The 13,630-nt window shown below is 51.0% G+C and overlaps 1 long non-coding RNA gene across 1 annotated transcript; it reads left to right on the forward strand.

The window, feature by feature from the left end:
• The first annotated feature begins 10,432 nt into the window (after positions 1-10,432).
• On the forward strand, positions 10,433-12,458 carry LOC149993966 (uncharacterized). Its single transcript, XR_016507618.1, has 3 exons — positions 10,433-10,498; positions 11,472-11,665; positions 12,324-12,458. It is a non-coding gene; the product is annotated as an uncharacterized LOC149993966 (long non-coding RNA).
• Positions 12,459-13,630: the final 1,172 nt, after the last annotated feature.

Below are 13,630 nucleotides of genomic sequence, written 5' to 3' on the forward strand. Positions count from 1 at the left end.
TCCTCCCACCCCCAAAGAAAACCATTTATTTAAGATTTTCCAAGTACGAAAGAGTGGAATTGGGATCGAACCTGAGCCCCAGTTCAGACGTTTTTGTACAAAATACACATGTGTATGCACACAACACACACGCACATCCACACATATGCTGATGGAGATGCAGAGAAATTGAGAGGGATGGATAAACTCAAGGATCGAAAATCCTAGCAAGTCACAGACCCTCTGAGGCCTCCCGTCACATGTCTTGAGTTGACTTTACACCAAAGCATCAACAGCTCCATTGGCCATGAATCTTTAAGCCTCATGTCAAGTTAACCTCAATACCAAACCCCCTACCAACTCCAATATTTCTATTCTCTGCTCTTTTTCCATCCCCCTACCTAGGGCCACCCCACTGGCCCTCTCCTCTGTCCCCACCCTAACTTATCTCAGTTGTGACCAAAGGGTTTCTAGTCCCCATGTTAGGAAGACGTCTATTCAACTCACTGAGCATTTATGGATCCCCTGGGAGGTAGCCACCATTATGTCCATTTTATTGACCAGGAAAGAGACTTGAAGGGTGTAACTTGTCCACAGCTGTCCAGCTGTGCCTAACCATCTCCCCCGTCATCCCACGGCCCAGGTGGTCACTTGTCATTGATTCTACACCATTGTCCTCTTCCTGGAGACTGGGAGGAATGAGTGTTCAGCATGTCACCTTGAGAATGTGGTAAGGAAGGAAGCGGTCCCTCCTGCTCCGCTCCCTGTTGGGTCATACGCATCCATTCATCCACCATGTACTGAGTCCCTACTGTTCAGTTCTCTTACGCCCGAGGGTGCGCGGGGCTTGGGCGGCAGAGCAGAAAGGAGAAGGGGGAACTATACTTGTTGATTAAAGTGTAGCTGGTTCCAAAGTGTTTGTCATTGAGCTAGAGCCTATATTGGCAACCATTAAAGGAAAAAAGAGTTCACGCATCAAGCCAGCAGTATCTAAATATAGATGTAAGTCAGACTCTAGATCTTCACAGTAGGTAATTCAACGCAGATGGTCAAAAAACACGACAAAAAATAAACCCTTAAGTATGAAGAGTGTCTCCCATATTCATCACCCAGCACTCGGTTCCTCCCCTTAAGGACACTGACTTACTCAAGACCCCACCCAGAGAAGGTGAAATGAGACTACTCATTTCTCCAAAACCTTCCCCAGAACAATATAGCATCACACTTTGTGATATCTGCCACCCTGGTCAATGAAAAAATAGTATTTCACTCTTCTTGAATTGCCTGTACATAGTCTTTGAACATTTGTCTGTTTAGTTATTTGATTTCTCTTACCGATTTATAGGAACTCTTCGTATAGTCAGTAAATTCAACTTTGTATACTACAGACTGCAAAGAGTTTTCTGATTTTAGATTGCTTTTGATGTTTGCTTTTTGTTAGGCAAGCTTAAAAATATTTCTTTGTAGGCAAATTGATGAACATTTTCTTTTATGGCTTCTGATGTTTCAGTCGTATTTTGAAAACTCCTACCCATTCGGAGGTGATTTTAAAGTTTCCTCCTACCTTCCTCCAGTTCCTTTGTGTTTTATGGAACGTAATTCATCTGGAATTTATTTTGCTGTACGTTGTGAGGTAGGGATCCAACTTTATATTTTTTCCAAGTGACTACCCAGTTGTTCCAAAGACATGTATTAAATAAACCATCTCTCCCCACCTATTTGAAATTCCCAAACCTTGGCAACAGCTTCTGCCTCAGCATTCTTCATTTATTTCATTGTTTGGAGGCTACATCATTATTTCAGACTGATTATATCCCTCCCAACGCTTGTGGGAGCCATCTTGCAGAAAACTGAGGCCATACAGATGAAAGGATTTGATAAAGACCAAGGGTTGGAAGCACAGGTCATCAGAGAGCTACCTCGAACCAGAGACGCTGCAGACAAAAATGTGCTGGGAATACCTCCCACCAGGACCCTCGGATTGTGTTCAGGTGTCAGCCTCCAGGAGCAAAGAACTGAATTCCAGAACGAGATCTAGAAGGGCGCAGCTCTGTAAACAAAAACTTGTAATGTGAGGCTTGAGGACGCTCTCCTGGGAGGCTGACTCCCTAGTCCAGTGGACTCGCCCCACCCAGGATGGCTGCTGGAACGTGCGGCCAAGACTGCGATTCTGTAACACAGTCCTCCCTCTGCCCCCTCCCCCTCCCTCGGAGCCGACCTCACTCCTTCCCAGCAACAATTTTAATGCCTGGGACCCTCCTTCCCAACGGGGAAGTTCTGTGTGCCCTTGAACCTTCTTAGAGCAAAATCCACCGAGTGAAATTATAACTTGACGTGACCACACTCAGCCAATAGAAACTCGTGGACCATCATCACATCACACCACATCATGGAAAGGGCTCGCGCGGAGAACCGGGAAGCAGAGGAGACCCCCGGGCTTTGCTCATCTCCACTTTCTGCCAGGGCTGCATCTAAAAGTGATTTCAGCGCCACAGCAGAGCTCCCCAAAGAGTGCTCCCGCCTTAATTAAAATGTCAATGAAATATAAACGTGCGTAAGGGACGGTTTTATCAGTCATTTCCTCTTCACTTCCAGCAGCTCCCCCATGGTGGTCTGCTTGTCCCTCTGCTGAGCACTAGACCCACCTTGTTCTCTGCCCGCTGAAGGCCCTTGTCTGGAAGGGTCACCACCCCACCCCCCTGGGAGCCTGCGAGGCTTGGCGGTGTCTTCAGGTGCCTGAACCAGACAGTATTGGTTAGCATCACCTGGGTGCACAGCCCACACCTGCAGAATGAGCTGGCGGGGGTGGGGGCGGCGGTCACCAGCCTCAGACTGACTGGGACCAGCATCAGGGAACCAAGGGAAATAGGAGTGGCACAGGAATGTTTTTTTTTAACTCAGGGGTTGAAAACACAGATGCCTGAGTGTTGGACAAACCACATGACAGAGGGTGCGGGGGAGAAGCAAGGTCCAAAGGAGTGGGGGGAGTGCCATGAACTAGACATCGTTCCCTCCTCAAAAGAGGAAGTTGCTCCCCAGCTTCAATTTTTTTACACGTGGGGATGCAAGCCTGGTATCCCTAGATCTTCAGATTTATGTTTTTTCAAGAAAAACCCCCAATTTGAATTTTTTATGGGAAATCCCTGATTTTGTATTGGCTACTTATTAAATCGTTAAAACAGTTGTGTGAGTCAAACCTATGACCAAAATAAAACATGTGTGTGGATGAATTCCTGCTCTCAGTCCCGAAGGGGACTATTTGGCCTCAGCCTTTTCCCTTCCTTGATTTCAACACACATCAATTCATCCATCCGTTCATCCATCCACCCATCCACCCCTCCATCCACCCATTTATCCATCCATCTTTCCACACATTCCATTGGATATTCATTAATGTTTCCAGGTGCAAACCAATGTGATAAAAACAAGAATAAATCTAACCCCAAGTACCATCCCATCTCCAGCCCCATTCCGGTCCTATCTTGACTTGAGTGACAGAGGCAGCCAGGTGCAGTTTTTAAATCATGTTGCGTATGCGTGTTTGTGTTTGAAGCACAAACCAGGGGTCCACATCAAGATCTTTAGTCCTATCTTGGCTTCTAAGTTGCATGTGACCTTGGGCTAACGTCTTTCCTCCTTTAGGCCTCCCTCTTCCCATCGCCCAAGCTGGAGAAAGTTCTGTAAGATTTTCCGTTGTCACGGTGACATTTCCGGTCTGGTTCTGAACCGTATTTCAGGTCCTGGGCCAAAACTAACCTTTGTGCTGACCCCACCTTGGTTTTCTGAGCAGGCCTTCCCAGGCTCACCTGCCGGGCCATAATCAAGAAATGCCTCTGTAATTGCTGAAGTGGCCAAGTTGTATGTTAGCCAAGGAGAATGCATGAGGGTCACCCTCCCATCGTCCCCTCAGGGAGAAGTGACGTCTTGTCTGGCAGTCCCGAGAGCTCCTGCTCAAAGAGGACCTCCCTCCTGTGTCCCCGGCACTCCTGCCTACATGGTCCACGGTGGGGGTCCTCGGGTTTCCTACTGACATGAGCCAGGCAAGCCCTGCTTTATGGTGGTTGTCTTTCTTCCTGATGAATAAGGACTGGGAAGATGCCAGCCCTAAATTATCCCCTACCTGAGGCCACCGATATAGGTCACAAGGGCACAGACACTTCACAGAGTGGGTGCAATATTTGCAGATTAACTGATCACTATCTTCACATACACTCACGCACGCACACACGTACACGCACACACACTGCGTCCTCATAACCTTTTCTCTGCCTCTGGCCCCTGGAGGCCACTTGGGCAGCCCTGGCCCAAGTTCAAGGGCTGCCCTTTAGCTCACACCTCTGTCAAAGATGGCCAGGTTCATGCGAAATATTTGACTCTCATTCAAGTTGTCCTTGAAGGAAAAGTTGTCACGTTGAGCAGGGAACTCCTGGACCTTGAGCAGAGGAATCGGTAGGAGGAGAACATTTTTGCGGGTAGGGGGGAGATTCCCTGTCTTTCTCAAAATCCTCTCTTTCCTCTCTTTGAGGAAGCAGTTACTTCTCTCTTACGTGGGGGGAGCACACTCCTTGCCGCCTCCAGCTTTGACCTTCAGGCTGAGTAATGAAACAAGAGCGCATTTATGCCTCCAGTTGCAAAACCGCAACAGAGCTTCCAGGCTGTTCTTTGTTAAAAAGCTCAAGATGGTACGGTGAGACCAGGCACGCCCGCTCTTTCCCTACGCCTGTTTCTCTGAGTTCAAGGTTCCCATTTCCTTTGTCTGCTTCTGTTTTCCTTGTCGTAGGTTGTGGGTCTATATGTGTCTCCTACCCATATTCACTGGTTGTGGGCCTGCTAGGGTCTGTTTGCTACTCATCCAGCCAGGGACCTTTCCAGAATTTATGGGCCTGCGTCTTCTCCAGCAAATAATCTGGCTGTAATTTAACATGTGTGTTTTGCAACTATTTCAAAAATTCTTCCACGGGGCTCGCTGCCCTTTCTGAGAGGTGGGGATGCGAGAAACATGCTCAGGTTTGCCCTTTGTTTAAGCCTGTTGCTGAGAAATTGTGTATATTTAGTTCATCTTATCTGTCTTTCCAGCTTTTGATCAATAGCAGAGCGTGTGTTTTGTGTAAGAACTAACCACAGATTATATATTCATCTTACCATTATGACATCGTACAAGAAGATAATCCACAAAAAATGCGCTTTGGATTTCTTAAAAGTGAGTTTAATTATAAGTAGTAGTGTGTGCTGGAGAATTATAATTATGAAAAGTCATGTTCTATAAGTCTGAAATGACAGATTATATTTCAAAGGCCTATTGCTGAGGAATTAAAGGACCCAATTTATTCATTGTAAATGCATGATTATTGCAGATTTGCTTTTAAAAAAACACACCCCCATGATCACAGTATATTGTAGCTGGATTAAGTATGTCTAATCCTTTCAACAGGAATCATATTTTGCACCAAAAGCTGCCATTCCATTAATTTGTTTGTGAGACAGAGTCAGGCAACTAATCTTTGGCTTCCGATCCCTGAATAGTAATAATTTTAAGTACTTGGCAGGCATGCTTTGCGTCCCTCACCCCCATCCTTGCAAAGTGATGAACAAGTTGACATGGATCGCAGAGCAGAAATGGTGTCCCCAAGACATGGAAATGGGACTGTTTGCGGGGCGTCTGCTACGTTGCAGGCACCGTCCTGAGCACACACCCTGTGTTATCGCAGGAGTCTCCCAGCACGACCCCCTTGGCTCAGTAGGTTAGGATTTACTACACAGATGGAGGAACTGAGTCTTGCAGAGACTGTCGGGCAACCTTGCCAGGGTGACTGAGCAGGAGTGGTGGAGCCAGGACTGGAACGCAGGCCCCAAAGGAACAGGCTCGCCACAGCCTCCCCATTCCCTGCCCACGTGGAACTCCCAGAACACAGAGGGGTGGGCAGCCCGCAAGTCCGCCGTGACTCTAAGTGGGGTGAGAGGCTGCGTTTATAGCAGTCGAGAAAGCAGGGGAAGGGAAGGATGAAGGAGGCTGGGACATCGCCCACACAAGGTGTACTTTGGAAACCCCTGAAATGCCTCCCCTACACCCCCACCCGTGGGTCTGCGTTTCCACCAGAAGTCCCTCTTGGATTCTGGACAGAGGCCCTTATTCCAATGAGCTTGTACCCAATGAAGGAGGGGTCCTGCCAACTGTGCTCACCACCCTTAGTGCTGGTCACCGAGGCAGGAAGGCAAGGACCAGCTGAGTTTGATGGGAGGGGGCATCGGATATGGAGAAAGTTCCAGAGTTGGAGATTGACAGGGACACAGCGGGGCCTCCAGGAGACTCCAGCCTTTAATGAGTTTGTGGTCTCTGGGCTGTGGCTGGGCAGGCGGAGGACTAAGTCCAGTAGCACTTATTTTCCTGTTGAAAGGGCCAGGGGCCAGGGGGTGGGGGACAGGAGGTGGCGGGAGAGGAGAGAGGCTGACGCGCGGGGCAGCGATGGCCAGGAGGCAGGCTTTGTGCACAGAGACCTCAGTGGAGGGCGAGATGGGCAGCACTTGCAGCAAAGGGGACTGACCCGATTCTTAGAAAAACAATAGCCAGAGCTCGTTGCTGCGCAGGAGGACTGGGGTCACCAGCTGGCTGTTTGAGAGTGTGATGGGTTCCTGAGGCTTCGGAGGTCAAGGACAGGGTGTTCTGATTGTCTGTTCCTCCTTCCGTCTCTTGACTCTTGGTGGGTAAAATCTTAGATGCATTTCCCTCAGCCACTCAGGGCCCTCATGGGCTGCGCAGGAAACAGACAAATCATCTCGAGCTCAAAGCCACCGGCTTCCCATCCTGGACGTCTGCAAAGGCAGTTGCTTACTAGTTGCAGGGTAGGGCCCTGGCCTGGGTGGGCGAAGGGAGACTTTCTGGACAGGGGTGCTAGGATAAAGGTCATTCCTACAGGTAAGACACACAATCATCCATCATGTCAGGAGAATCCATGGGGGTCCACTGTCCTTAGGATACAATCCAACTCCTCAGGTCAGCCAACCTGCATGAACTAGCCCCTGACAGCCCCCCAACTTCATCTTTCTTTATTCCTTTACTCCCCACATGCAAGCCCAGGAGAGTAAGGACTGTAGCTGATCACTACTGTGTATTCAGTGCCCAGCAGGGGCTGAATAAACATTTACCAGGTGAATAAACATTTATCAGGTAAATAAAAATTAGGAAGACTCAGATGGGGGGTTGGTGCATGGCCACAGATGTCCAGAGAGAAGACCCAGATGTCACCAAAGGTGCAGAAGTCAGACCTGGTCTGCTCTGGGGCACTGGTGGACTCAGAGCAGATGGCCTGGGTCAGCACTCGCTAATTGTGCCGGTTTCCCCGTGCTAAAGGGGTAACATCAAGATCTTCAGGGGCTTGCTTGTAGGGCAGACGAACTAATAGATATGAAGTGCTTGGGACAGGAACTGATGGTATCATAACACCTGTCAGTTATTATTATTCTAGGCCTCCATGTCCTTAGCTATAACTGGCAGAGTCAGGAGGCAAGATGCTTGCTGGCTGGTTATATGGTCACGGGCCTCAGTCTCCTTCCACATGTGAGGTGGGTGACAATTTTATTACCGAACAGGCGGGGAGCAGGTACAAATACACTGCTGGAAAGTGATCTTTTCTAAAATCAAGATTCTGAGAATATACCCCCACCCTCCCCCAAATTCTGAGTCAGTAGCTCTGAAGTGGAGTCCGGGAAGGGAAGGAACTCAGGTGATTCTGAGGCGGAAACTGACTGTGATTCCGCATTAGTGCCGCTAGATAGAGCCAAGAGTCCGGGAATGGTCTGACCAGGCGCCACTGAGCCCTGAGGCTGCTTCCCAGGAGTGGCCACCAGATGGCGCAGCCTATCAGCAGCGGGAGCCTCTTGCCTGTTGAGGTCTGGGGACCGGGGTAACCCCGCCTTACAGAACTCGTTCAGAAGGGTATACACATCCTTCCCTGCTGAAGTGGGTCCTAGCCCCCAGAAGGAGCCCTGAGGCCAGTGGAGGCCCAGTTCTATTTCAAGGTGATGGACACCCAGACCCCTGTTCCCATCAGAGCACCCCATCTGCCTGTGGTCTTGACACTTGTCCCCCGCCTCCCCCTGTCGCCGTGTAAAGGCTTTGCATGCAGTAGATACTCAGCAAAGACTTGTGATCACTTGAACAGATAAGCGCATGCGCACACAGACCTGTTGGTTGAGTCATGCTGCAAATACCGTTATTATAAACATAGTGACCGGTTAATTATTAATTGCCTACTACATGCATGCCAGGCACTGTTGTGTTTATGATTATTGGACAAATACAGGGAGTGAGCTCCATGGAGTTAAGTCACCAGAGGTCAGGGTCAATAGGTCATGGGCAGCACTTGAACGTGGTTGCAATACAAGGGCCCTGAATCAAGCAGGGCTCCGTGGCAGTAAGTTCTGAGCATTCTTATAAGTAGGGCAGAGTCATATGTCGGCTGAAGGGGGTTGGTGGCTTTGGAGAACATCCCTGAGCAAAGGCAAACCTGATGAGCTGAGGGTGGCCATGGAGTCAGGCGACGTCTGGCTGCAGGGGTGCTGGGAGGGGGTGGAAGACAGTGGTGTTGGGGAGCTGGCTGACAGAAGACCCCACAATGGAGAAGGTAGCTGCTGCTGTGGAAGCAAGAATCAACTCAGGTTCCAACCCTACAGTTCCGTGCTCTGTGTCCTTGGTCAAGCTACTTAACTTCTCTGGGCTCACATTTCCCCACACTCGTAGCCCAGTCACAGGCCCATTGGGAGGACTGGGTGAGGGTCACTCCACAGTTCCTAGTTCAGAGGGAGCCCCTGAACGCTGCTGGTTTTCTTTCCTGGGAAAATCCACCTCCTGGGCCTCAGTTTCCCCACTTCTCCATGGTAGCCATGTAGTGTGGTGTCTGGGTATAAGGGGTATCCTGCTGTTGTTGCTGGGTGCATGACTTTGAGCAAGTCCCCTTCCCTGGGACTCGTTTTCCTCAACTATAAACTGGGGATGCCGACCACACCCCCTGCCTCAGTGGGACCCTCCCTCAATGCACTGCCCCACAAAGGGCCAGAGGGGTGACAGACAGCAAGGTCAGGACATTGACGCCTGGACCCCACCCTGGGAGGTCTCTTGGGTTGGGTGTTTTGTTGAAGACACCTGCTCTGTGCAAGTCTCTAGTGCCACCTCGAGGGGCTTTTTTAAGAACAGCTCAAATAAAGCCAGGGCCTCCTACCTTAAAACAGGGAGGTCTGGAATTCTAAAAGAAACTCACCCAAGTTCACCAGGTGCAGATCGGGGAGTGACTGAAGCGCAACAGGATTCCACTGGTACTTAGCACCACGTCCCAGTCCACGCGGTGGTCCTTGCCCTCTGCCACGAGAATGAACTTGGTAGGAACTCCCTCTCCAACACTCCCCTGCTGTTTCTCAGTCTCAATGAATCCAAAGTGGACCTGCGTAAAGCTGAGCTCCCACAGAACACCTGGCATAGCAAAGAAAGCTCCCTGCAGACCGAAGCTATGGAGCGGGGCAGGCCACAGCCACTCAGAGTGGGTTATTGGGTTGGCCCGCCATGGATCTGTGGTTTGTGGTGGCGACCATGCTGGAAGCTTGGGCTCCCACGCGAGATTAGAAGGGTGTAGAAGTGACCCCTAAGGCCATAGAGGAGGCCCTGCTGAGGATAGGCAGCTCTCTAGAGAAGGAAAGCCTTGGGGAGGGGGCCGGGGCTGTGGGCTGGCTGTTCCTCACTGTTCTGCGGAAGGCAGTTCAGGAGTCACTTATATTGGAAGCACAGGTCTGAGAGTTGAAAAAGGACCTGTGCCGGGAGCCAGAGTTGAGAGCCACCAGGAGAAAGCACAAGAGCTGTTGTGGGCAGAAGGGGGCCACCCGGAGGGCCCGGATCTGAACTGGTTCCATAGGGATCAGACAGGTCGTAGACTCCTCGGAGAATGAAGATGATAGGGAGGGCCGGCCCCCGCCCCCGGTGCAGGCATGACCAGTGGTACTGCAGAGGATTAAGACTGAGCGTCCCCCAGCGGTCACAGGCCATGCCCAGCCCCCACCAAGTCACGAGTGCTCCATAATTTGTCCATAGGCACAAGCCCAGCTGGTGGGTTTGGGGAACCAATTCTGGCAAAAGGCATTGGAGTCCTTAGTGACTTCGTTGCTAAGATTATGGGGTGGATGGCATTTTGCTTTCTGGCCAGGAAATGGGTAAGCTTGCATCCGTCACCACGCACCAGGTGCTGAGATAGTGGCTCCAAAATGCACACCAGACCCCAGGTAATCAATCATCCCCTGTTAGATTGGAGCGTGGCGGCCGCTCACGGTACCTGGCTGAACGCGGATTTGCCATCTACAGCCAGTAGGTGGCAGTCATATACTGAGTTCCAGCAGGTGTGGCACGGGCTAGGAACTTATCATTACACGTATTGATGATCTCATGCAGACTTCCGCCTCTCGTACAGATGCAGAAACTGCTGCGCCTGCCTTGATGAAGCACTTGCAGCAGTGAGGATGGGCAGCAAAGATGAACGAGGTACAAGGACCTGGCTTATCTGGGAAGTTCTTGGAGGTTGTCTGGCCGGGAAGGTAGTGCCAGAGGCGGTAATTGATAAAGTACAGGCGTTTCTAGGCCCCCACAACGCTCAAGCAGTTACGGGAATTCTTGGGTGTGTGGGGTTATTGGAGGGCTTTTATTCTGCATTTGGCATAAATTCTGAGACCTTTGGACCACGTCGTAAGGAAGGGAGTCTGACGGTACTGGGAACACAAGCAGGAGACAGCTTTTGCTGCAGCTGAATGGGCCATGAAACCAGCATAGGACTTGAGTGTTTGGGACCCAAACGACCCTGCAAGTTCAATGGCCATGACACCCCCAAAGGGTACGGTTGGGGTCCATGGCAATGACAAGAACGGGTCCGACAACCCATCAGGTTTTGGTTGCAACTTTGGAAGGGAGCGGAGGTTCGTTACTCCCTAACTGAAAAGCAGCTAGCTGCCACCTGTCCTGCCTTGCTAGTGACAGAGCCTATGACAGGTACTGCCCCCATAAAGGGGACCACAACCTAGCCACTAGTAGGCTGGGTGTGTGACTGGGCCCAAAAGCCCAAAAGCAGGGGGGCATAAATGCCCACACGAGCAAAGTGGGGTGCGTATTTGTAACAACGAAGTGCCCTGTCCTCGATCCCCCTAAGTAGGGACCTGCAACAAGTCTTGGGACCTTTAGAATAACCGTGGGACACAGGAGACTGAAGGACCGATGCCTGGGCTGGCTGCCCTTGGGAGCCCCTACAAAGAAGGCTGACCCCTGATACCAAAGGATGCATAATACATGGATGGGTCGAGCCTGAGGCAGCCCACCACATGGAAAGCCCTGGCCTTCCGTCCTAAGACAGGAACCATATGGATGGAACATGGAATGGACCAGAGCAGATGAGTCAATGGGCAGAGTTATGAGCTCTGTGGATGCTCGTTGCCAATGACCCCCCCTCTTTCATTTGCACCAACAGCTGTCGTGGTTTGACTCTCTGGTTGCCCGTGTGGCTAGAATCTGGATGATGGTGGCTCCTAGGCCCTTGTGAGGCCAAACCATGTGGCAAGATCGGAGACACTAGAGCAGCAGAAACAAGTAACCCTGTACCATGCTCCTGGACACGCCCCATTGGCCTTACCTGGAAATGATAAGGCAGATACTCTTGGTCAGGTACGGTAGCTAGAAGCAGCTCTGGACTCACACGTGACCCCCTAGCTCCATAGGCAACTCCTCCACAGAGGTCAACACACTATGTGGACGGTGGTGGAACAATGGGGGTTGCCCCTGACCTTAGTGCAGTGGTACAGGGATGCCCAAGGTGTGTGATCTGCTCCAAGCACCAATGATGGCAGGCTCCCCGAGAAGGAGGTCTCAGAGCCCGGGGTGCATTGCCACCGATAAGATGGCAAGTAGATTACACTGGGCCCTTACCAATTTGATATGCTTTGACCTGTGCGGATACTGCAACAGGTGTCTGGGTCTGACCAGCAGCCCACCAAGAAGCACTGAAAAAACCATTTGCCACCCGTGACCACCTGCTAATTATAGAGAGCGACCAGGGAACTCATTTCAGGGGTTACAGGCCTGGATAAAGGATCTAGTCATCCAGTGGGAGTTTCACGTCCCCTATAAGCCACAGGGGGCTGGCATCCTTGAAAGGTATAACAGTCTGTTAAAAAGGGGACATATGGCAGAGACAGGCTCTATAAAGAGGTGGGTCTCACAGTTAGGGACTGGGTTACACATCCTCCGTGAGCGGCCAAGGAAAGGAGCGCTCTGTCCCGTTGACTCTTTACTCCAACGAGGCACGGCCTCCATATAACTGCAGGTATGCACCGAGGGTGATACGCTGAAGCCTGGTTTTGGAAGACAGAGAAACATTCTTTGGCCCACGCCGCCAACCTTGAATCTGGGTGACACAGTGCCATGGACCTGGCCTTGGGCATTTCGCCACGTGGATCAACAATGGTTAGTGTTAATGGCCCCACGGAGCCAAGGTGTCCAAGCCAACTTGAGGTGTATACCTTGGGTAATAGCCACATGGCCTCCTCAGGTCATGATGGTGTACGTGAAGGGCGCAGAGGCCATGAGCAGCCTGCCGGACAGTTTTGTTCTTTCATTATGGCCAATGCATGCCCCCTCCGATAGCCTTACGTATTGACCCAAGAGTAACTCCCCCCCGGGGGGGGCGGGGGAGCAAAGGTGCAGTGTACAAAACTGGGGAGGGACACCCTATACCTGCTACTGTGCTGTCTCAAGACCCCTCTTTAGAATGCATCCTACTGGACAGATAGGACTTACCCTTGTTAGTGCAACTAAAACATGATTTTTATCGCCCTTCAGGTTGGTCTATAGGAACGTATACGCGGACTGGGCATCACCTTCACTGATGTGGCAGACACCTCGGCCTGCTGGGCCTGCACAGAGACGCCAAGCAACGCTGCCACTGGCTTCTCATGAAGAGTACAGCCTGCCAACCACTCTGCGTGACAGTGGCTGTGCCACTGGACTGATGCTGGCCCACTAGGGGCCCAGTGGGCCTCCGTCGCCTCTGTATGGCATACAGTCTTAATCCCAGCGCTATGCATTGTAGTTGGTATCTTCTTCTGTTGTTGCAGCTTACACCGCTGCTGTAGGATTGGAAGGAGTGCTCCATTTTTCTCACACAGGGCCCCATAGGGAAGAATCCTGTCACCTAGATTGTGAGGTGAGACCCCTAGAGGGGCAGAGCATCCTGTCAAGATCCCCGCCTCCAGGCACGTGTATTTTCCCAGGTCTCTCTTATCTAAGAGAGTGCCTTAGGGCACAAGTGTTCACTATCTCACAGTGGTTGGCCACGTGCCACTTTTGTTTAATTTCATATATATATGAGTCCCTGTTGTTCAGGCGGGGAGGCTGATATGGCTCCCATCTTGCCCACTGCCACAAGAGTTGAAAGATGGATCCTGTGTTCCCATCTCACCAGCTGCCGCAAGAATAAACTTGCTATGAATTCGCTCTCCAGTGCTCCACTGTAGTTTTCCCATCTCGCCAAATCCAAAGTAAACCTGCCTGGAGCTGAGTTCCTGTGGCACACAAGGCAATAGAGAATGGGGAGGACTGTGGCAAACCTAAGTACTTGCCCGTCTAAAGGGA

This window comes from Furipterus horrens, unplaced genomic scaffold (assembly GCF_987537825.1).
Source record: "Furipterus horrens unplaced genomic scaffold, mFurHor1.1.pri manual_scaffold_13, whole genome shotgun sequence".
NCBI classification, from domain to species: Eukaryota; Metazoa; Chordata; class Mammalia; order Chiroptera; family Furipteridae; genus Furipterus; species Furipterus horrens.